At 54.5% G+C, this 23,987-nt stretch overlaps 1 protein-coding gene across 10 annotated transcripts in view; it reads left to right on the plus strand.

Annotated features, from left to right (window-relative positions):
• The window catches only part of ATP2B2 (ATPase plasma membrane Ca2+ transporting 2), a 373,485-nt gene that overhangs the window by 188,209 nt on the left and 161,289 nt on the right, over positions 1 to 23,987 (plus strand). The window lies entirely within an intron of this gene.

The raw sequence follows: 23,987 nt of genomic DNA on the forward strand, positions 1-23,987 counted from the left end.
CCCCTGGCATCGTGCGGATAGGCCAGATGCCCAACCTCAGACGCCAAGAGCAGAAGCCCCTGGGCCTGGCCTGGGAGGGGTCCTGCCCTCCGGGTCTTTCCTTTCACTTGGTCTGTCTTCGCTGGCTGCCAGCAGCTGCGGCAGCAGAAGCACTATGCTCAGGCTTGGAAAGACCAGACAGTGTCCGGTCACTCATTGTGGGGCCCTTTCCTCTCTGTGCCTCAATTTGCCTGTCTATAGACTGGACGCAGCACCCCCTGCCTCAGAGGCTGGCATGGGGGCTACTGAGGTAACCAATATTCAAGGGCCTGGTAGGTCATTGCTCAAAACTATTTGCTGCGTCGGGGTCCAATGGGGTCAAAGGCCACCGGGGTCCCAGGCATTCCTGAGTTCCCTCAGGCCTCACTCTCGGCCTTGGCCTGCCTGGGGTCGAGGCTGCCCCCTCCCCAGGGTCAGTGGGAGAACTGAGAAGGGACCTGCCTTCCCTTCACTAGGGAAGAACAATAAAATCTTGTAGCATCTTATTGTTAGAAGGAACCAAAGAACTCCTCAACAACCCCACCCAATGAGTGGTAACTTTTAAATTTCTTGCTGATTACCTCCAGGGACAGGGACCTCACTACCTGTTGCGTGACCAAGAGCAGAGATGGCACCCAGTTCACACACCTGTGCGCAGGCATTTTATGCATGTATAAACCCAGTGCTCCTTGCTCGGGGCATTATGACTTTTCCTTTACACACAGTTTTAACCACATGATTTATCTGATTTCTTTAGCTTAATTGAAGACCCTGCTCAGGTTTCAACTCCCCTGAAACATCCCCAACAGAACTTCCATCCCCATGAAAATTAACCACTCACCGTCTGTCCCTGCAGCTCTTCAGACATGTCTCTGTTGTAGAATGTATCCTATTGTGGTTTACTTGGCTGTTCAGTGACATCTCTCTCACTAGATCCTAACTCCCTAGAAGGAGTGGGGCAGCGGAAAGAGCTTGATTGGACCTTAACTCAAATAGGTCTCTGACCTTCATGCCCTATTCCCTCCTGGCTGTGTGACCCAGAGGAAATGATCTAACCTCTCTGAGCACATGGATCAACGTCAGAGTCTTCACGATCCTCTTGCCCTCCTTGAGCAGAGTCCAAGTCTTCTTACCCCTGTCCCCCTAGTCCCTGACCCACAGTGGGTGCTGAGCGCTTGTTGAGGAGAGGAAGCGCAGGGAGGCCGTGGGTACAAGTTGTGAGGTGGCAGGGGAGGGAGTTTTTCTGCTGGAAGAGCATGCAGTGCTGAAGCCGAGAGACAAAACAGTCAGGAAAATAGGATGCACAGGCCAGGCACGTGCAGCAGTCTGGGGCTACTTAGGGAAGGGGCAGCAGAGGGAAACACATCACCACCCGGGAGCCACCCCAGGCAAACTGCCAGCACTGTGGTCCCTGAACCAACTTTGTTCAACAGAAAAGTGTTCATCTAGTACCTGTGTGACTTAAACTGCCTTTTAAAAAGCAAAAGGCTGAGAAGCAAAGAAAATCGCTAGGTTGACTAAATGACATGTTTGCGACATAGGTGTTCTACTGTTTGTCAAATAGGAGCCGTTGTGATCAGCAAAACATCAATTCGTGTAAAAGTGAAAAACATAGTCAAGGGCGAGCTCTTTACACCTGAAATGTTTAAAAGGAAGCAAACGTCAGCACGCAAAGGGGAAGATGACAGGAGCCGGGCGGTCCCTCGTGTGGAAGTGCTTCTCCAGAGATGCTGGAGAAAGTCTGTCTCTCCGTTCGACAGGAAACAGGCATGTTTTCTTCCTGTTCTCTGTCAGGGGACAGAAGGGAATCAGGCACGCTATAAGGAAACAAGCAAGGAGTGTCATGGGGCCACGAGACAGGATGAGTGGGGGACTGTGTCACCTTTTTTCCCTTTAGTCTAGAGAGGCTTCCTGGAGGAGGCGAGACCCAGGCTGTTTGGTCCAGGCCCTCCCCACCGCCCCGGGCCTGGCCTCTCCCCAGTGCTCGCACTCACGTGGCTGCTTCGCTGGAAGCCTCTATGCTCGGGTCCGGCCAGATGCACATGTGGTGGCTGCCCTTTCCCGACGTTCCCAGGGCCACTCTATACCAGCGACTTGTACAGGGAGTCCTCAGAACAAAAGGACTTCCAGGTAACCAGGATTGGAGCCAGGGCACCGCTGATAGGATCAGAAGCCTCAAGTGAACGGTAGCCCAGGAGGAAGCCAGGGCCACGGAGAAGTGCCCACCACCCGAACTGCTTTTGGCAGTGGCGCTGTTTTGCCGAGCACAGGCGCTGTGGAGGCCGGCCGTGCTCCCCCGCCCCTCCCCACCCCGGCCTCCCCGTCGCTGGCCCCAAGACCAGAGAGGGAGGCAGCCCTGCTGGCAGCTGGACCAGGCACCGTGGCCACCTCACAGGGTATTAGCCACAGGCTGCAGGCTTCTGTGGTCACTGTCGGTGCTGAAGCCAAGAGGTCAGAGTGGGGGTTTGTGTCCGCGGCCTGGGATGCAGCGGGGACACCGGGGGATTCGCCACCACCTCCAGCCCAGGTATGGGTACGTGGTTCACTGGCACGGCCCGCAGCCCCGGACTGGCTGGGCCCCTCGGGGGCCTGGGACTCCAGCGCAGTGGGGGGCACTGAGATGGAAGCAACTTAGTGCAAGGGGAGGGACCGCAAGCCTGTGAGTGCTGGGCCGGGAGGGAGGCTGGAGGGCAGGCACGCCCTTTGGAAGTTGATGAGGAGGCCCACGGGGTCAGTCTCTGGCCCTCACTCAGCTCTCTGGGCACCCTTCCTGCGGAGGGCTGCTAACGTGAGCGAGAGAGTGAGATAGCCCAGGTTCAAATCCAGAACGCTGTGTGACTTTGCACATTTACCTCTGCTCTCTGTGCCTCAGTTTCCCACCCTGTAAAATGGGCGTGGTGATAGTGGGACCTACTTCTTAAGGCTGTTATGAAGATCAGATAAGATGGTAATGCAGTCCCGTAGCTCTGAGCACCTCCACTGCCCCCGGCTACTCCCTGAACAAGGGACCCACCTTCAGAGGGTGCCTGATGAGCGCTGGAAGGAAAATTAAGAGACTCTTTAGGCGCTCTGCCTATTTCACAGGTGCAACTGCAAAGGAGATGATCTAGGTTATGGCCTCAGACTTCAAATCAGACAGACCGGGGTTTGAACCCTGTGTCTGCAAACTTTCCAGCTGGAAGCCTCAGACAAGTTCTTGACCCTCTGACCCCCATTTTTTCATATGTGAAGTGGAGATAATTATAGGATCTACTCCATGGGATACTTGCGAGGATGAAATCATGCCTCACACATAAAAGGTTTATCCTGTACTTCATACTTAAATCGGGAGCCACTATCACCACCACCGTCATCACTATTGTTACTATTATTGTTGTTGTCATTGTTGTTGATGATGGTGTTTTGAGGAAAGGGAGACTCAGAGAGGGAAAGGGACCTGCCAGCAGTCACACAGCAAGTCAGAGGACAAGACTGGGTCCAGCCCCGACCTCCTAACTCCCAGTCCCTGTTCTTTCTGCTTCCCTCACCATCTCGTTGAACCTCATCGGTCTTTGCCGCCCCTCAGCACATCCTGCCTAGAGCTTGGTTTCCGCTTGCAAGAGGTCACCCTAAAGCATATGAGACCTATCTTTTACTGGCCTCGTTGCTTCTGGGCACAGATTTGGGGGCACCACACAGGGGAAGCTGGCATCCTCCAAGATGCTGGGCCAGCAGAGAGCTGGGGGAGGCTATCTTCTCCCCATGATTTCCTCAGTGCCCCTCCAAAAGCCCACAGCTTCCCGCTGTGCCCAGGGATCCTTGGCCAGGGAGAACCCTGAGGGGGGCAGGATACAGCTTTTGAGGGCAGAACTGCTTGTTTCCCAAGAGGCTCCTTAGGAAGGGAAGAATTGGGACCTCAACTTCCACCAAGGTTTCCTTGGATATTGGGGACAGATCTGGGGTCACCCTCAGGGGTCTCCTAGTTCCTTAGCTGATCTGGGCCACCTCTGAAGGCTTGCCTCTGTCTCTCCACCTTCTAGCCATCTGAGCTTGGGCCTTCCCTGGCAGGGAGGGACGGAGACACAAGAGGAGGCTGAGGAGGGAGAGGAGAGAGAGGATGGAGTTTGCTTTAAGGAGAAAGAAGAGTTATGTACTTGTTTTAATAATATAAATATTACATGAGCAATGATAATTATTATGATTCCCATTTATTGAACACTTACTATGCACCACGCACTGTGCTAAGAACTTTATATATGTTATTTCAATTAATCTTGACCGTAGCCTAATCAGGTAGAAAATATCATGATACCCATTTTACAGATGAGTAAACTAGAAGAGACTTATTTATATACCATGTGGTAACTACAGATGCCAAGCAGACGAAATAAAGAAGGATAGATTCTGAGTGGGTAATAGGGAGTGCTGGAGACTGTGGCTAATTGGAGAGAGTCATTCATTTGTTTTTTTGTTGAGGCATGATACACATACATGAAAGCAGGTAAAGAGCACTCATCTCAAATGTACCATCTGATGATTTTTACACATATTTACACCACCCAGATTAAAATACATATAGAATATTTCTAGTACCCCAAACATTTCTTCTGAGGCATGCAAATTTAATTTTTTTAAAAATTCTGCAAAACTGTCACAGCCAAGAGGCACCTAAGGAAGCATGGTGACTAAATATAATCTGGTATCCTGGATGGGATCCTGGAACAGAGAAAGGACTTTAGGTAAAAACTAAAGAAATGTGAATCAAGTATGGACTTTAGTTAACATTAGCATATCAGTATTGATTCATTAATTGTGAAAAATGCACCATTGTAATGTAAGCTGTTAATAATAAAGGGAACTGGATGTTTGGTAGGTGGGAACTCTCTGTACTATTCTTAGCAAATTTGTTGTAAATCTAAAACTGTTCTAAAACAAAAAGTCTATTTAAAAAAAAAAAAAAAAAAAGCACTCCAAATATTTAAGCAAAATATATCCATGGGCAGGGTCTGGCCTTTGAGCTGCCAGTTTGTGACCCCCAGTGGTCTAATGCCCTTATTTTACAGATGAGGAAACTGAGTCCCCCAAAGGGGAAGGCCCTCGTCAGGGCCCCAGAGTAGGTCAGTGGCAGAGCCAGGACTAAAAGGCTGGTCAGTGCTCCGCTGTAAAGGATGGGGTTTGGGGCGTGGGTTCAGGGCTGCCAGGGTCTCCCTGAATCCTGAGTGCCTTGCTGAGGACTCGCCCTACAGGAAGCTGCCAGGTGCCCCCGGCTTCCCTCTACTGCTTCCCCGTGAGCTCTCCAGGGCTGCCAGTTGGAAACCAGTTCTCCCACTGGCCTCGGCCCTAAAGGGAGTGGTCATGGGCAGTTCCTGTTCTGGGAGCGGGGTGTCACCTTCACACTTCCCCCTCCCCAGCCTCAATACGCCTGATAGGTGTCCCCGTGGCCAGCATGGGGTCTGAGTTGAGTGTTGGATGGATGGGTGAATGAAGAAATGAAGGGGGGAAGAAATGAATGGAAAGTGTGGATGGTTGGGAGAGGGTAGGGGGAATAAAGGGTGCCAGGAGTGCAGCCTCTGCAGCCAGATGGCCCGGGCCTGCCACCTCCAGCCACAGGACCTTGGACAAGTCAACCTCTCTGTGCCTCAAATTCCTCATCTGAAAGTGGAGATAATGGTAGCTCCTGTGCCTTACAGGAGTGTGGAGAGGATTAAAGGAGTTGATTGACATGAGGGAGGGAAGTTATAAATATAGGCCAGGAGGGAAGGAGAAATGGGGGAGGGGTGATGATTTCGTTTTCATATTGGGACGTGGAAACCTGGATGAAGCCACAGGACTGGCCACTGACCCAGAAAAGGGGGGTAGCTTCACACAGTGGTTAGAGCACAGATTCGGGAGCCAGGCTGCCAGGAGTCAAATTCCAAGGCTACCACTTACTAGCCACGTGGCCTTGGGCAAGTGAGTTAACCTCTGCGAGCGCCAGTGTCTTCTCTGTAAACTAGGTGTGATAACAACAGCACTCGCTTCCTGAGGTTGTTATGAGAATTAAGTAGTTGTTTGTTATGTGTGTAGCCCCTGGCACTATACCTGGTATGTTTAAAACAACTTCTGGCGTATAACAAGTATTTGTTAAAGAACTGGGAGAGGTTTTATACCAGAAACCCACTCCTCTCTCTGGAAGGCACTGACCCTTGCCAGAGATCGAGGTCCAGGCGTTATAAATTCTCTTACCTCCTGACTCCAGGCAGGAAACTGCCCTTCACAAAGCCAGGCGGGGTGAGGGCCGAACTGCTGACCAGTTGCCCGTCTGTATGGCCTCACCCACTCCAGCCAACCCCGGGTTGAGCAGCATTTCTCCTATTTTAAGAGAAGCCAGAGATCTGGATTCTGCACAATTCCCCAATTTTTAAACATTGGCTCTTAGTTCAACTTTATTTTAAGCTCTGAGCAAAACAAACAAATTTATTTTAAGCTGGCTGCTCTCCCAAACAGTTGATTTGCAGCTTCCACCCCAGTCTAGCCCTGCCAGTTTGCTTTCTTTTATTATTTTTTTCCTGCATTTTAGAGAAAAGGAAACTGAGGCACAGAGAGATGCTTGGTTGGACCTGTGTGTCTGACTTTTTAGTGGAGGCAACAAGCAATCTCCTAGTTTCCCTCTCCCGGCCGCAAACGACACGGGGTCTCCGGGGAATCCACCAGGCTTTGCAGCAGGTGAGGGAGGGGGAACTGGAGGGGGAATTTTCCCCTCAGCCTGCGTTCTCCCAGTAGCATATCTGAAATATGATGTTTGCTGAGCAGATGCTATCTGCTCCGTGGTCAGGGGTGCAGCAGAGTTTCCCCACTTCCAAAGCCTTAGCAGAGATCAGGGATGCTGGGACCCCCAGCTTCATTTCCAGCACTGGCCCGGCAGATGGGAGGCCATGATTCCAAGGGGTTCCTGACCCTCAGTCTGTGGGAAAGAGCTAGCAATAAACTCTGTAAAGAAAGTCGCTAAGTGAGAACTAAAGGTGTTGAGGAATGAGGGGAGGCATGTTCTGGAGGGATTTTTTTTTTTTTTTTTTTTTTTTTGCAAGAGGGTTAATTTACAGACCTGTCATGCTCTAAACTTGAGTTGTTTTTTCTTTTCTTTTGAAAAACTGCTCTTTGGTTCCCATTTACTTAACCTGTCTGTGCCTCCGTTTCCTCATCTGTAAAATGGGGATAAACATTGTACTAACCCCCTGCAGCTTACGGTGAGGATGCAATAAGACAGCATGCGCCGAGGATTAAGCAATAAAAACCAGTGTGGTTGTCATTGTCGGCTGCAGCCCACCGCCCTGTCTGCACAGGTGGTGACTTGAGGAGCTGTGGCTCTTGGTCTTTCTTCACCCTGATTCTCTACGTGTTTGTGATCTTAGCTTTGTCTGGAGACCTACCAGCTGTGGAGTGCCTCTCATAGGTCAGCTTCTAGGCTAGGCCCTCCCACCCATTTTCTCTTCCTTAACCCTCAGAGCCACACTGGGAAGCCAACACCATCATCGGCCTTGCAGGTGAAGAACCTGAGGCTCTCGGAGGGAACATGACTTATCCAAGTTCACACCCACAGGGGGACCTGACCTTGAGCATACCCTGTTACCTTCCTGAGCCTCTAGCGTCCTCATCTGTAAGAGGAGGTTCAGGACAGCCACCCCAGGGCTGCTGTGAGGACCTATGAGGTAATGACTTGGAAAGTGCACTGTCAGCTGCAAATCCCAGCCAAATGGACAGCATCGATGTGAGTCCTGCAGAGGCCTGATCCCTTTCGGGGTTCAGTGCGCTTTGGCAGCAAGAGCTACAGAGGAAAGTTATTTCAAGTGTCTTTTTCTTGGGTGGGTTCCAAAATGCATCTCCTCTCTCCATCTAACAAGTGCAAAGCTGGCTTCAGCAGGGCCTATGCCTAACGCAAGTAACCTCCAGTGCAGTGACCTGGGAGGCGGAAGGAGGTGGGCAGGGTGGCCGCAGGAGAGACAGGGTCATGCAGAAGGCCTCAGGCTATGGAGTCAGATAGACGTGAGATCAAATCCTGGCTCTTCCACTTCCTAGCGGGGTGACCTTGGACCTGCTATTTAACCTCTCTGAGCCTCACACAGAGGATTGTTATGATGGGGGGTCGGGGCGGGGTGGTGCTGAGCATGGCTGCTGAGAAGCACAGCATGAGGATCCACAAACATCCAGCGAGACAAGTACCAGGTCCAAGGCTGGGGCAGCAGACCTTGCAGAGGGTAGGGGGCTGGATAGAAGCTGGCCACAGGGCGGGGGGAGAAGGGTTGCTGCTGAACCTGGGGAGGGGACACGGGTCAAGCAGGATTCAGCAGGACACACACACTGGGAAGGGACGCCCGCCAACTAGGTCTTAGCGGTGCATGCACGCTGGCCCATGAGTAGCTGGAGGGCAGGCACGGTGTGCTCTCGGTCCCTGTGGCCTGCCTCCTGACCAGTGCACAGGCTAGATTTTAAAAACTGAATTTAGCATCCAGTTTCCTTTCTGCCTCAAACCTACCCAGTTAATCCTCCCTGGCCTTCAGTCTCCAACCCCACCACCCGCCTCTGTGAAGTGTAGAAGAACACAGGCTCCGGTATCTGACAGATTGGGATTCAAATCCAAGCTCTGCCCTTTCTGGCTGAGTAGCCTTTGGGCAAATTACCTCCCCTTTCTGACCCTCGGTTTCCTCTTCTGTAAGTGAGCTAACACAGCCCCTCCCCCCAGCAGAGTTACCGTAGGAGAGGATGTAGAGGGTCCCTGACACGTCGTAGGCATTCCAACAGTGGCACTGCTGTTGTTCCTTCCAAGTGTAGCCCGGGGCCACCTCCGGCTCCTCTGTTCTCCCCAAGGCAGACTGAACTCCCCAAGGAGTTCACGATTTGTCTTTACATCTCGGATGACAGGAGACAAGCACCTGGGCTGTATACATCAGTGAAGAGTAAGTGTCAGCCCCATTCCCACAGTCTCTTTACATAATTTCCACACTGTTCCTATGTTGATTGGACGTGGTGGGCTTAATAACATCCATGAAACACCTCGAAAATTAGCGTGAGGATGCAAATCACTCAGGATGAAGGGGTAAGCCACCCTCAGGGACTGAAACACCATCCTCTGGCTGTGGGAACGTGAAAGTTCATTAGTGTCTCTGAAAGAGTTCATGAATGAAGGGCTTTCTGGTCCCGGATCCCATGTCTTATTCTCGAGGATGGCCTGGAAATCCTGTACTGTTGCTCAACTGACTATTTATGGGCGCCTCTCTGGCACCTCCTGGTCAGGCTGCATTCCTGAAAGGTGGCCCTGGCTCTGCTCCCTGCGGCAGGAATCCCACTAAGGTGGGGCTGGTGGGGTCTGGGCCCGTAGAGGGGTCCCCTACCCATCTGGGAGGTGTGTGGCCTTGAAGCCTGAAGCCTGTCCGTGCCTGGCTCACACCCACTTACCCTACATGCAGTGCAGACCCTGTTCCGGGAGCCTCCTCCTCAGAACCGGAAACAGGGTTCCCCCTGTTACTAGCTGGGAAATCCTGCTTTAACACCCAGCACTGTTGGAGCGTCTCCGCGGCCATCGGCAAGGGCCTCGGAGAGACTATCTGCAGCAACATGGCCTCACTGGCCCCCCCCCTCGAGCCCCTGGTGACGTGGTGCCTACCAAAGTCATGCAGTTTGGTCCAACATAATCACAACGTAAAGGAACAGTCCCTAGCCCAACTCTTGGCCCCTCCAGCCCATCTCTTCCATGTTCCTTAGGATTTCTCTCCAGTCACCTCCCACGGGCACGGAGGGGTTCACCGCTGGTGCAAGACCGGGCGTCTGAGCTTAAAGCTGGCCCCCAGCCCCCTTACCGCCTGCTCCAGCACTGGCTCCCACACTCGGCCTCTCCCTCTGGGCCCCTGAGCTAATTACAGGCTTCCCTCAATGATTCTAAGGAAAAGCTAACTAAATCAGGGTCGGCCATCAATTTTCCGGCTAAGGACAGGCAGCCCGACCCCTCCTTCTCCATTCCAGGATTCTGAAACCCTGGCTGCGGCTTTGTTTGAGTGTGAGAACAGAGTTTATCTCTTAGGGCTGATTTGAGGAAGAGCAGCAAGACAGGACATTTCCCTCGCTGCTCCTCTGCCCTGTGTCGGGGTGACCACGTGGGAGCAGGCAGGGGGCTTGAAGGACTGGGGTGCAGCCAGATCTGAGCAGTTCGAGGAAGGTGTGTGAGGAGATGAAGCAGGTGCCAGCCTCTCACATGCAACACATAAAGCAGCCAGCATGGCGCAGGGGCCGAGCCGATGTTTGTTGAATGAAGGAGTGACTACAAAACGCCTGGCCCGGTGCCGCTTACAGAGTAAACACTGAACGATGTTCATTCTCTTGTCCTTCCTGGAATTCCCATTTGTAACTATAAATATTCATGGGACAAGGTGGCTAAGTTCCTAAAACCTTTATGTGAATACGTTTATTGCACATGTTTCCCCTTTGTCCCACTGCCTGGCTTCCTTTATCTGGGACTCAGCATCCCCTCTGTGAGGAGGGGTGCCTTGATACGAGTCCCACCTGTGATTTTCAGCCCCTTCCTGCCTTGTCCCCTCATGAGCTGTGTCCTCCTAACCTCCTCGCAGGGGCTGATGTCCGCAACCAGCACGTGGCCATCATTATTTGTTTACTCAGTGCCCACTTGATTGCAGGCAATGAGTGACATGCTCAGCTAGTTAAGGAGACCCCGAAGGCCGGGGACACATGGGAGCTGAGGACCCACTCTGCGTGCCAGGTTCAGCAGAGCACTCAGGACACAGGCTCTGGAGTCTGATTTGGATCCCAGCTAGCTGTGTGACCTTCGGCAAGTCACCTAACCTTTCTGTGCCTCAGTTTTCTCCTCTGCAAAATGGGCGTGATAGTAAAAGTATGTCCCTCGTAAGGTTGTTTTAAGAATTAAGTGAGTTCATACGTGCCAAGTGCTCAGAACAGGGCCTAGAATGTAGTTGGCGCTCGCTAAGCATTAACCGTTACTCGTATTTCAGAACTAGGAGCTCACTGACTCCTCACCAAAGCCTGGCCTGTACGATGGCTCCCGTTTCACAGATGAGGTTTGGGGAGGAGAAACCACTTGGCCCCGGTTACCCAGAATGAAATCCTGGCTCCACTGCTCTCTCTCAAAGAGGAGGGTCTGGCAGTGCCTGTCAGGACAAGCAGGGCTGGGGCAGCACAGAGGTGGCGAGAGAAGAGCTGGGCCTCCCTCAGAGGCGTGAGCCGAGTCTGGAGGTGGCTATAAATACAAGAGGCGAGGGGCTTTCTAACTAGGCCAGGAATGTGTGTTAATCATTGAGGTCAGCAGGGCCTCGGCAGCTCTTGGCTGGAAAAGGGTGTATCCAGGAGCGAGCTCTCCCGGAGAAAGGAGCTGAGGAAGAGGAGGAGGGCGGCAGGCAGTGTGCCCAGCGGGGGGCACGCTGGCACCCGGCCTTTGTCATGGGGCAGGGGCCGACCCCCAGGAAGCCCTCTCCTGCCCCTTGTGATCTTTGAGAAACCCTCCTTGTAACCCAGATCAGATCAGCCGCCTCAAACCCACCGGCCGGCCAAGGCCACAGCTGTGGTTCGCAAAGGGCAGACCCGGGCCGCATTCTGGGGAGTGAGCGCTTATTTTCATGTGTTTGGGTGAAAACACAACCGGCAAAGCAAATCCATAATCTCGTGGCTGTGAATGCTTAAGATAATATACTAAGAAGGCATATATGTTTTTTAAAGGGGAGTTGAGTGAAAGAAGGATGTGAGGCGTGTGCTCTACGTGTGAAGGCGGCAAGCATCATTCCTGAGGTGTAGGGGCTTCTGGTCCCCAGGCGAACTGCCAGCCCCCTTGCTGTGGGGTCCCAGTGGTCTCTGCTACTCCCGGCCCACAGCCCAGCCCCGCCCTCCCCAAACATGCCGGGCATTGGCACCCCACCCCACCTCCACTCTCTCTGTGCCTGTCCCCCTTTCCTGGCAAGGACCAGGAGAAATGAGGTCCTCGCTGGGACCTCCTCCGGGCTGCCCTAGGCCCTTGTCCATCCACGGCCACTCCCTGCCTACGTGAGGGTCACCATAGCTGGGGCTGGGGCTCCTCGGTGATGGGGAAGGCAAGCTCTGGGTGTTTCTGAACTCCTGCTGTGCCCAGGAGGCAGACACCCGGTCACATTCTGGAGCCGTCACGCCGGGTGCCGGTCCGTGCACGTGCACTGTCACCCTCGGGGCTCCGTCCCCTCCCTCATCTGTCAGACGGGGACACCAACTTTCCCTCCCTGGGGTGGGGGGCGGGCAGTGCATGGAGTCAGTGTGCTCCCTCCACCTAAAGGCCCACGTCAGCACTCCACAAACATTGTCCCGATTATTCACATCATCAGGGGCCGATGGGTATTCAGTAAGTGAGTCCACGGTGGTGCAGGGGCGAGGGGAAGGGAACAGGACTAGGGCATCTTTGCGTTTAGGATCAGGAGAAAGTTCTCAGTGCCTACTGACTCGGCCCCTCTCATCTTGAATACGGGGCAACTGAGGCCCGCGCTGCAGCCCTGGAAGCAAGGCCCAATCTCCTGCTGCTACACCGCCATCTCCCTCCCCAGGCTGGGGGAGGAGGTGACTGAGGCCGGGCTCCCCTGCCCAGTGAGACACAGCAGGCCTCCCAAGCTTCCCAGCAAGACTGGGGAGGAATTCCAGGGGCTGCGGCGGCGGAATTCTCACTCCACCCAGGCAGTGAATCGAAAGCCTCATGCTTTGTAGATTCCGCCCATAGGTGGGAGCAGATGTGACCTTTGTCACTGGTTATTTTTAGCAGAGCAGGCGAAGAATGATAAAAACCTGTACGGGAGCTGACTATAAATAACATGCCTGTGGCGGGTTTTTTTCTTTAACACATCTAAAAATTGTAGATCTCAACAAGCATTGCCCTTCAGAGTAGAATAACAGCATTAGCATGGCGCTTTACATTTAGAGTCAACCTCACCCCAGCCTGGGGTTCACCGTGCAAGTGCCCAGGGCAGACACTTTTCTCGTCCCCATCCTGCAGGTGAGGAAACAAGGATGAGCTTGGCTGGCCGGTAGAGCTGTGGGCACGGTGCCTGACCTATGGCAAGAGCCCGATTTATATCAGCATCCTTACCAAGGAGTCTCTGAAAGGCCGAGAAGCTTGTTCGGTGTCACAAGGGAAAGGCCCAGGGCCAGGACCTCCTCGGGGCCACCTGTCTCCAAACGCAGTAGTTCACTGGCTGCAAGTGGGCCTCCTGGGGCTGGAGGAAGAAGAGGTGGGCATGGAAAGATCGGAGGAGTGGGTGCCAGGCATCGTGGAACTTCAGGATGAGAGTTTGAGCAAGAAGGTTATGGCTGGGATACTGGAGGCTGAGAGGAGGGCTGACAAGGGTTCAGAAAAGGGGGCGAGGGAGAGAGAAGATAATTGGCCACCAGCCTTCTAGGGCTGTGTCTCACTAGGCTGACCTCATCTGACTCTGAAATCCCTCTGGGCCGAGCGGCTATCCTCAGCCAGCCCCGTGGCAGAGAGTAAGAGAGACCCAAGGGCAGGTTACCAATGCTGGGGTGGGTGACGGTGGCCCGGTGGGGAGGAGCAGGTGGAGAGAAACTGGGGCAGAAGGGGTTCCGAGACCCGGAAGGCAACAGACTCCAGGCAGCAGGTTTGCGCTCCTTACCAGGGCTCAGTGGTGTGCTGGGGAACGTTCTAGACCGGCTCGTAGGGAGGTGAGCGCCCTGATATGTAGCGTTTGCCGGCGTCTGTGGTGTAAATGCTCCCACCCTGGCAGGTCGCAAGCTACCAACGTGAGATGGCCATAGACATGATCAGTTCTCACGAGCCAGTCAGAGCGACTCCAGAGCACCCCGTGCAAGACTGCTGCTGTGCCAGCCACACAGGGTGGGATACTTATGTCCCAGTTGCTTCAAGGAAAGAGAGGAGGGCCCTGTGTGCCGTTTTAAGCTACCGTTAACTGTGGACATAACACATGACAGGTGAAGCATTTTACGTGCAGTATCTCAGTTAATTCGAAGCACCATCCTCTGAGCTAGACATTATCTCTATCGTCCTGATGAAGAAACTGAGGCTCAGAGAGGTGAAGTGACTTGCCCAAGGTCACACAGCCAGTGAGTTATGGAGCCTGGATTTGAACCCAGGAGTGTGTGAGTTCAATGCCCACACCCCAGCCACACACACCCCCAGCCTCCAGCCAGGTAGTTCTAGGACCTGAGATGGGGCTGGATTTTCAGGCAGGAGTTCATGGGATCCCTCTGTGGGGCTGGCAGCTGAGAGTCCTGACCAAGGCCCAGAGGAGATGCTTACCTCCCTTGGGAGAGGTTCTGAGAGGTTTGAGGCACCCCCATATGGGTGGGGCACTACCTAGCCCTCACCCAGGGCAGAGGCACCACTCAGCACCCCCAGGGCTCCTCAGACCCTCCCTCCCTCCTTCCCTTCTTTGCAGCTGAGTGTCCTGCCCCGGGAGGCAGTCCCCCCACGCCAGCCATGTAGTACGTGCTCAATTCACACTGAAGAAGTGAACCAGTGATATCATCTGATTCTCTCTCGTTTCATTTGAAATCAAGGACCAGATTTGCTGTGACTTCAAAGTGTTATCACCTTGCAGAAGAGGGACAGAAAAGCAAGCCAGTCTTTGCTGAGCACCTACTATGTGTCACATGCATACATGTTACTCATTCATGCCTCCCAACCCTCTCACAATTGCAGGTATTATCATTTCCATTCCACAGATGTAGAAACTGAGGTTCAAATTGGCCAAATGGCTACCTCAAGGCCACCTGAGAGTAAGTGGCAAAGCTGGGGTTCAATCCCATATCTTTGACCCCCAAGCCCCTGCTCAACTCCTCTGCTGTGCTGTGTCCCCCAGAAAGAAACAGCACCTTTTATCCAGGAAGCTACTTACAGTTTGTCAAGACTTGTCCATTTCCTTCTTGTATTTTGTCGTTGCAAATTGACCCATGGCGGTGGCAGGGCAGGAAAGCTGGGGGAGAGGAAGGTGGGCTCAGGAGAGAAGGATGCCCCCTGCCCCACAGCATTTAGTCCCACCCCGGCCGACTCCTGGTCTAAGACTCACCCCACCTCCCGGGGCAGCCTGTCGGTGGCCTTGTAGTGAGAGTGCTGGCCCAGCCTTGAGGGCAGTGCCGTCCACAGAGGACCCCACTGATGCAGGGTCTCCTTAGAAGGCGGCCCTGGCCCCTGTGCAGGTGCTTGCTTTTGCAGCCGTATCTGATGAAGAGGGGTGCTGAACAGGTAGCCCCACGAGGTGACAGGAGAGTTTTCTTCTAGGGTTAAAGGTCTGCCCTGGAGCCAGCACTTGCCTCCCAGCCCTGGCTTAGCTGTGGGGTGTCCGAGGCAGATGGCTGCCTGACTAGGCCTGAGGCTCCCCATCTGTAAAATGGAAGGGTAGGCTGACAGAGGGGCATGGCAGCGTCTCCCAGCCCCGACGGGCCCTGATTCCACATAAACCAGCTCCACAGGCAGATCCCAAAGGGAACTCCCTCTGGGGAGAAAAGTGGGATATGCCCTCGTGGGGACGGCGTTGGAGGCCATCCAGGCCATCAGCATTGCTCACTGCCCACCTCCCTCTTCCGCCAGCTCTGACTCCGCATCTCACTTCTACCCTGCTTCCGTAGGCCACTTGCCGGACACCCTAGCGGGGCCCAGGCATTCCCCAGACCGCTAGCAGGGTAGGAAGGAGATGTCTGAGTTCAAATCCCAACACCACTTAGTGAACAACCTCGGCCAAGGTGCCTGACCTCTCTGTGCCTCAGTTTTATCATCTATAAAATGGGGATAATAGTCAAAACTACCTTAAAGGGTGAGGATTAAATGAGCCAAAACACGAGAAGTTCTTAGAACAGACGTACCTGGCATGTAATAATTGTTCGGCCAATACCACCTCTCAGTACTACTATTTAGGGTTCATGGTAATACCATCTTTTCTGCCCAGCAGGGCAGCCATCAAGGCCCTGGAGGGAGCACTGGATTGAGTGTCCTGAGCCCACGGCGCTCATCTCAAGTCATCCACGACCCTGGGGACGAGGGGCCCCTCCCCCTGTCCTGGCCTGTTTCTCCTTCTGTCAGGTGGCTCCCCTCAGCTCTCAGCACATCTGGGAGTCTGTGTGTGTCTATTGGATGTGCTTCTCCTCCCAGCCGAGGCTGACGTGTCCCTGGCCCAGAGTCTGCCCCAGTCCCGGTTAGGAGAATGAACGCGTCCCTCGGGGAAGGTGGGTGTTACGTGGCGCGCCGTCCCACGACACTGTGGAATCCTATCCTGCGGCAGGCCCTTGCCACGGGCCTTAGGTTCCTCATCCTGTTTAATCCTTCAGACCCTTCTAAGGTTCCTCCTATTCCCAGGATAAGGACAGGACTCTGCAACTGGCCCACAGGCCCCTGCCCGCTCCTGCCCCTTGCCCACTCTCCCTGTCGAAGTCATCCGGGCCTCCTTTCCACCCCTTGAGAAAGGCTAAGCCCTTTCCAGCCTCGGGCGCTTTGTGACCACCCCGTCCTTTTACCTAGTGAACTCCTGCTCAGTCACCACCCTCGCGGGGAAACCTTCTCCAGCTCCCCGCTCACTCCCACGAGAGACACTTCTGCCTAACGTGCTTGTGGCCTCTGCCCCTTTATCGCAGACCCCTTGGTAAATTTACATTCCTTTGTGCACTCATTCCATTTCACAGCTGTCTCTAAACCCTCCTGAGAGTGGATACCGTGAGCTTTTCTGCTCACCGCTGTATTCTCAGCACCTAGCAAGGAGCCTGACAAGTAGTGGACATCCGTGGATATTTGTTGAACAAGTGAGCCGTCAGAGAGGCAGGAAGCAGATGGTGCCTGTTTTACAGATGAGGAGCCCGAAGCCAGAGAGGTGGAGAGATTTGCCCAAAGTCACACAGCCCATCAGGGTGGAGCAGGGTTTGAGCTAGTCCATCGGGCTCAAGATCCCAAGCTTGGTGCACCCACCCCCACTTCCTTGCTACCTGTGGGTGCAAAGAGGGACTGAGACAGCTGAGCCCCTTCATGTCCCAGAGGCAGGGGTTTGAGTGACAGGTCAAGGGCTTCGGTTATGCTGAGAGCCCTGGCTGCTTGGCAACCTCATGAGGGGTGAACCCCCATGCCTGCCGCCCCCCTGAAAGCCTTCCAGGAGGGATCTGAGCTCTAACTCCGACTCTAGCTGTTTAGTCCTGGGCTCGTCCCCTCCACTCTCCAGACCTCGGTTTCCTCATCAGTAAAACAGGAGTGATCTGTTCCGCGTAGCAGGTTAATTGTGCGTACCTAGATGTGTGCATTAGCACACGGGAAAACGCTCAGCAGACAGCTGATATGGCCCCCGCAGCCTCCCTCCCATCCTGATGAGCCGCAGACCACAGGCGTGGCCCCGTTCATGCCTGAACGTCTGACTGATCCAACTTCAGTTGTGTCCGGCCCTCCTGCCAGTCAGCAGGCAGGCCTCTCAGCTCGTAGCATCTCAGCTGTCACCCCTCTGCCCTTGTCCTCTCTGGGAGGCCCTCTTTCCCTGCTGGGTCCCTACAGCCTCCTCAGTGGGAGGGCGTCCACAGAGATCACAGGCTTCCGGGCAGTCGGCGTTAGGTTTGAATGCTCAGTCCCGTGCCACACAGCTCTGTGTCCTTAAGCAAGACACTCACCCTCTCTGGGCTTGATCTCCTCCTTTAAACTGAGGGCTGAGAACACTAAATTCTGCTGGGATGGTGATGAGGAGTAAGTGACAGCTCTTGTGTTAAGTGCCTGGCACATAGTAGGCGCTCAGCAAATGACAGATTTTCTTCCCTCTTCTCCTGACATTCCTCGATTCATTGTCCCCACTCCCTCTGTTTCCTCCTTCCTCCTCCTTTTCTTCCTCCAGGGAGTCAGCCTTCTGACAGGAGTGAAAACACACACATACACACAAATGTTAAATAGGGACCCCAGCACAGTACCTCACATTTAGTGAGGGCTGAATAAATATTTGATGACGGAATAATCCAAAGAAATGAATTACTAACGGTAAAATGTCAGGCTGTAGGTACCTTGGAGAGAGCACTTAGGGACAGGGTCTCCTCTCTGGTTGCTTAGCTCACCTTGAGTCCAGCCCTGGGCTCAGGCATCCTCAGCCTGCTGAGACATCTCTGGACAGGGTATCTGAGTGAAGTTGGAGGGTCTTCCTTTCCTCTTCCCAAGGTGGGTATGCAGAGGAAGACCCATTCATTGACAGGTTCAGGAAATAGCAACTCTTAAATCAGGACCTCCAAGCAAGCCCAAAGAATATTTCCAGAGCCATAGAGAGATTCAAATACCAGTTTAAAACCACCAGGGGAATTGTATTTTCATTCAACAAACCTGTATTCATCGGTTCAGTCAATATTTATTAAGGCTCTGTGCCCAGTGCTGGGACACAACAGGCAAATGAGACTTGTTCCCTCTCCCTAAGGATCCCCCCAGACTGATGGACAAGACAGATGTACATAAAAAAATTAATTGCAGCAAATCTTTTGAGGGGGAGGGGGAGGCAGGGATAATGGAGGGGAAATCAGGGAAGACTTCCTGGAGGAGGGATTGTTGGAGTTGAGTTTGAAGGATGATTGAAGTTCTCCTGGCAGAGAAGTGGGGAAGCAAGGCATCCCTGGCAGTGTAGACGGTACACACAAATACACAGAAGCATGGAAATGCAAGGGTGTGTTTCAGAAGCAAGGAAGGCTTGATGTAGAGCAAGTGGACAGAGGATAACGGGAGGGGTCTGGAACAGTCATCCAGGCCTCATGAGTCATGGTGAGGAATTTGGATTTTATGCTGAAGGCACAGGGCAGTCAAAGAGGGGTTTAGAGGAATTAAGGAAGGCCCTTAGGGTTCAGGGAGTGGGTAAACGGGAGGAGGATGGCAGGCGGAGCAGCAGGGAGACCGAGGTGAGGAGGCAGGATGGACGGATGGGAGTGGGCAGTGTGTAAGTGCGTGTGCATTAACAAGGCGGCATTAACCTGAGGAGCTAGCCGCCCATGGATGAGACCATGTTTCTCGGGCCTGGAAAAGGCAGCCTCCCCCAGGGAGTCCTCCCAGAGTAGCTCTTGACTCACTAGGCTCTGTTCTGCCAGGTGGGAAAGTGCCTGCTCCCTAATTGGCCCCTGTTCCTGCCCTGGCAGAGAGGTGGCAAGTCAGCCGTAGCCACATACCTGCCCCACCCCGCTGGAAGGTTGGCTGGGCCCTCTGGGCTGAGGTTTTCTGATCTGTGGGAAATCGAGGTCCCACGTGGCTCCCTGGACCCAGGCTTATGCCTGCCTCCTACAGTCCCTGGACTCTGGGTGGGGCCTCACGCAGCCCTGGTTTTAGGCCCCAGTTCCCCTACTCTGTGACCTTGGGCCACATCATTTCACCTCTCTGTACCTCAGTTTCCTCATCTGTAAAATGCTGGGGGGGGGGAGGGTAAAAATAGGACCTACCTCCCAGGATTTTGCGAAGCTCACACCCCATGAGACACACGGTAGGATGTGTCGATGTGAATGGCAGTTAGCCGGGGGTCAGGCCTGTACCCTGCTTCCTGAGGGAGCAAGACCCAGTGGGAGGAGCTGGGAATCGGGGACCTGGGTTCGAGTCTCAGCAGGGCTGTCTGGGCCTTCAGAGTCCTCGAGACCGGCCCTGCCTAGGCCCCACTGGTGGTAACTGAGAACCATCGTAAGCCAGTGGGATGAGGGGCTGGGAGAGGCCCACTCCCCCAACCTTTCCCAGGGGCCTTCGGAAGAAGTTCACCCCTATGTTTTTTCTATGAGTAACAGCTGCCATTCTCCTAGTCTAGCGTGCAAACCTGCCCAATAGGTATGATTGTCCCCACTTTGCAGATGAGAAAACTGGGACTCGGGGAGGTTGAGTCATTTGCCCGCAGTCACATAGCTGGTAAATGAAGGAGCCAGGATGTGAACTCAGGTTTGTTTGAGCACAGACCTGGGCTGTCTCGTCTCAGCCCAAGATCAGGTTGTCTTGAAGGACTTTGGGACTTTGGTGGGAGTGGGTACAGGACCCCAATGTGGTGGAGGAGAGACTTAGGGCAAGCTGGGCCGCATAGCCCCCTAGACATTCTGTGGCCCCTTGAGGTCACGGGCCTAGGAGAGCCTGAGTCATGGGCCTCAGAGTTGGGTGGCTTGAGGCAAGGACAGAGGGAAGAGCCTAAAGCTTGAGTGGGACAGAACTGGGTTCAAATCTCAGCTCTGGCCCTCACTGGCCCTGTAATTCCTAAGCAAGTTGTTCAAAATCTCCAGGCCTCAGTTTTCTCCTGCAAAATGGGAAGAAGCCCAATCTCTCCGAGAGTGATTAGTGGAAGTCAGGCAAGGCAGGGATGGGAGGGGCCTTTGGAAATAGCTTCTCATCGCCTGAGGGGCCCAGCCAGCAGCTCATCGTGATGGCAGCTGCCCCAGGACCCCCCCACCCCCAGGCTTCAGAAGACCCTGAGCTGGGCAAGGTGAGGGCAGGTATAGCCTTCATTCCTGCTTCCCCTCGAGGGGGGATAGCCCCAGAGGACCCGAATCTCCCAGAGAGGACACAGCTGGCCTCAGATTGCTTTCCATTCTGCCTGCCTCAGACCTGTCTGGACCCACCTCTTCGGTCTCCCTTCGGCAAAATGCCTCCATCAGCTGGGGGCCAGGCTCCCCACCCTCATCCCTGGGTGGACTGGCCCTCTTTACTCCCCCCCTCTCTCCGGCCCCAGGATCTGCCCCAAGGGGAGAAAACTGGGCAACTAAACACTGTTTGAGATATGACTGGACCGGCTCTCCCCTCACCCCTGCCCTATTTCTCATATCTTCCCCCAACCCTGACCCTCAAGCCATGTCCACCATAAGCCAAATCATGCTGGAGGCAGAAGCTATGGGTAATCCTCCTGGCTGGCCTCCTGCCTCTCTCCCCTTCTTCCCTGTGAGTGACCCTGACCTGTCGTTTCCAACCTTCCCAGAGTTGCGACACTGGTGCCATTGTTTGTCTGATTTCACAACACCTCTGCCTATCCAGTACCTCCTGCCCCCAACATATCCTGGAAGGACAGGCCAGATGCCCCAGGTGTGTCTGCTGCAGGAAGGGGAGGCAAAGGGGGCAGGGCAGGGGACGAATGTCTGTGGCCAGATTCGACCCTCAAGGATGACCTTGGCAAGCCACTTACATTCTTTTCTTGAGGCCTCAGTTTGCTCCACTATAAAATGGGAGAACTGGATAAGAGTCTTTCTAGTTCTGGTATTTGAACTTAAAATCACATAGCAGCAGATTTCATTCAAGCCTTTATTGAGGCACCCACTACATGCTGGGAGCTGAGAGCTGGGACTCTGGAGACAGAGTTGATGTGGTCACAGCCCAATGAGGGAGACAGATGTGAAACCATCACAATATGTTGTGATCAGAGCTGGGCCAGAGTTATGAACGAATTCTGTTGCTGGAATCAGGAAGGACTGTCCAAGGAAGGGGCATTTGAGCTGGACTTTGAAGGATGAGTAGGAGTTCATAGGCCTAACATAAGAAAAAACTTCCAAAGTCTGCTATTTAACATTTGGACTGCCTCAGAAGTTACGGAATATCCTGTACTTGGGGGTATGGATGCAGAGGCTGAAGTACACAGGCCTGAAATGCCAAGAAGATGGGAGCTTAGCCAGGTGCCGTGCTAGTCTTAGATCCAGAGAACCAAAATCCATAAGCTCCTGAGAGTTTGGTGTCCGTTGGTGAAGGCCCATCCCACGCCTGACAGGGGCTAGTGAGCAGGCAGCACTTAGAACTGCCAAGTGGATGAGTACTGAGGCCCCCAGGCAGCCTGTGCCATGCTGGCCTTCACATGTAGGGAGCCCTGGGCTTGGAGTCGTCAGGCTTGGGTCACAGGTTCAGTCTACCCCTTCCCGACCAAGGGACCTTGTGCTGGCCACCACACGCCACTGAGCCACATGCAGATTCCTAATCTGTAACATGGGTGCTCACGGCAGCCATTCCAGCAGTACTTGTGAGAAGCAAGCGATTTACTGTTTTGCAGGTGGCCCTTGTGAACAAAAGCGTGCCAGACACGGACGGGATTGTTATTGCTGAGATGGTAGCTCATAACCGGCCCCTGGTGGGGCTGTTTGTTTTGTAATCACAGGGAAAGGGTTTTGCCCCCATTAATGTCATGGTAATGACGGTGGGATTCCTGGCCCAGACAGTTGCTCCAACAGATGGGAGCTAGAGCCGTCCTTTCCCCTCTGCCGGTCTGTGCTCACGCTCACCCCAGTGTCTCCGACACTTTTGCTTGGCCTCGTGTTGGGGGGCAGAGGCTGGCCTGGCCCCTCCTGAAGTAGAGTTTGTCTTAGAAGTCTGACTGGAGAGGGGCCAGTGAAGTCGCCCATCTGCACCCCCAAGAAGGGGCCGAGGTGGGAGGTCCCTGTCACAGGCTATTGGTAGAGGACGAAAGCCTCCCTAAGTGGTGTCCTGGGCTGCTCCCTCGGAACGCAGCCTGGTGCCTTCCCTGCCTGCCCTACTGGAGCCCAGGGCCACCCAGTGCTCAGCACCCTAAGCTTCTCAACAGCCTCCCTGCATCTCACTCTGCCTGGCCCAGAGACAGAAGGGGACCCCTGGGTGGGGTTAGGGAGATAAAGGGCAAGGGGGTGTCAGCGTGGCCCTGCCACTGGCACTCCCGGCTCTCCGCCTGCCGTGGCCCCTCTGCCTGACCAGATTCTGATTTTGGTGCAGTGCAGACTTTCAGCTTAACGAGACAAATTGATATTCTGTGCCAGCCCAGGGATGGAGCGGCAGCTTGGGACGCTCGCTTGGGCGGGCAGCTCAGAAGTGGTCAGGGGGTGGGGGCAGGGGAAGGAGGCAGCTCTAGTCTGGAACTCCCTCCTGGGGCACCCCCCCAGCACTCACACACCCCCTCCACGCGGACAGGTGCCCCAAGATACTCCTGAAGGTCCTTCCACCTTCAGTGCCCTCCTGCCAAGCAGGGCAACCCTCTTGCCCTCTTGGAGGGGGCATGGCAGTGGAGGGGGAGGCTCCTGAATCTGAGAGAAGCCCCTTCACCCACTGTGACCTCCTCCCCTTGCTCCTGGGGCTGTCCTCCCACCTGGCTGGATTTAAAGAGGCAGCAGGTCTGCCAGAGATGAGGCAGGAAGAAGCAGGCAGCTGGCTGGTGGAACCCCACTCCTGCAGACTCCTTGTTGGGGGTCCCTAGGGTCCTCTGGACATCACCAGCCCCCGGCAACTCATCACAGATGTCCCTGCAAATTCTGTAGACGCGCGAGGCATAGGCAGTGGGCACCCGTGAGTAGAGAAGTGGCCTCCTGAGGGGCTCCTCTGGGCATCGCCAGCCCCCGGCAACTCGTCACAGATGTCCCTGCAAATTCTGTAGATGCGCGAGGCATAGGCAGTGGGCACCCGTGAGTAGAGAAGTGGCCTCTTGAGGGGCTCCTCTGCAGACCTGCAGCCCCCAGGCAGGTGGGGCTGCACACAGTCCAGCCCTGGGGCTGCAGGGGTTCGGGGGTTGTGCTTCCACAGCAGCAGGGAGTTCACTGCGGGCTCTGCTCCGTTGGTCCTGCAACCACAGTTGTGTTTAGACTGTGTTGAGTCCGCTGCTCCCCATGTGACCTTTGCCCCCCAGGTCTGGCGGTGTCCTGATCAAAAAGAGGGGGCACCAGAGCCCCTGCCCAGCTGAATGGGTCCCCCAGAAAGTAAAGGAAGACTTAGGGCCATTTGAGCAAAATCCTCCTCTCTCTTTCACTGACCCCCCTCCACTACTCGAAGGACCCCCCGCCTCCAGCTCAGCCCCAAGCCTACCCTCACCATGCCCTTGACATTCCCTCCCACTTCGGGGGAGCGGGCGTATTCCTGGGACTCCGCCAGCTTCAGTTCCTCATGATCCCACGGGAGGAATTAAAACCGCAAACAACACCGTGGTGGTTCGGTCCACGCCCCCACGCCCCCCACTCTCCTCCCCCAGTCCCCCCACCAGAACGAGGCCTCCCCGCGTCCCTCCCTCGTCCTCCTGCCCCCTCCCCCAGCCTCCAGCAGCGCGGCGGCCTCTGCC

The sequence above is a fragment of the Kogia breviceps genome, chromosome 10, assembly GCF_026419965.1.
Source record: "Kogia breviceps isolate mKogBre1 chromosome 10, mKogBre1 haplotype 1, whole genome shotgun sequence".
In the NCBI taxonomy this organism is placed as follows: domain Eukaryota; kingdom Metazoa; phylum Chordata; class Mammalia; order Artiodactyla; family Physeteridae; genus Kogia; species Kogia breviceps.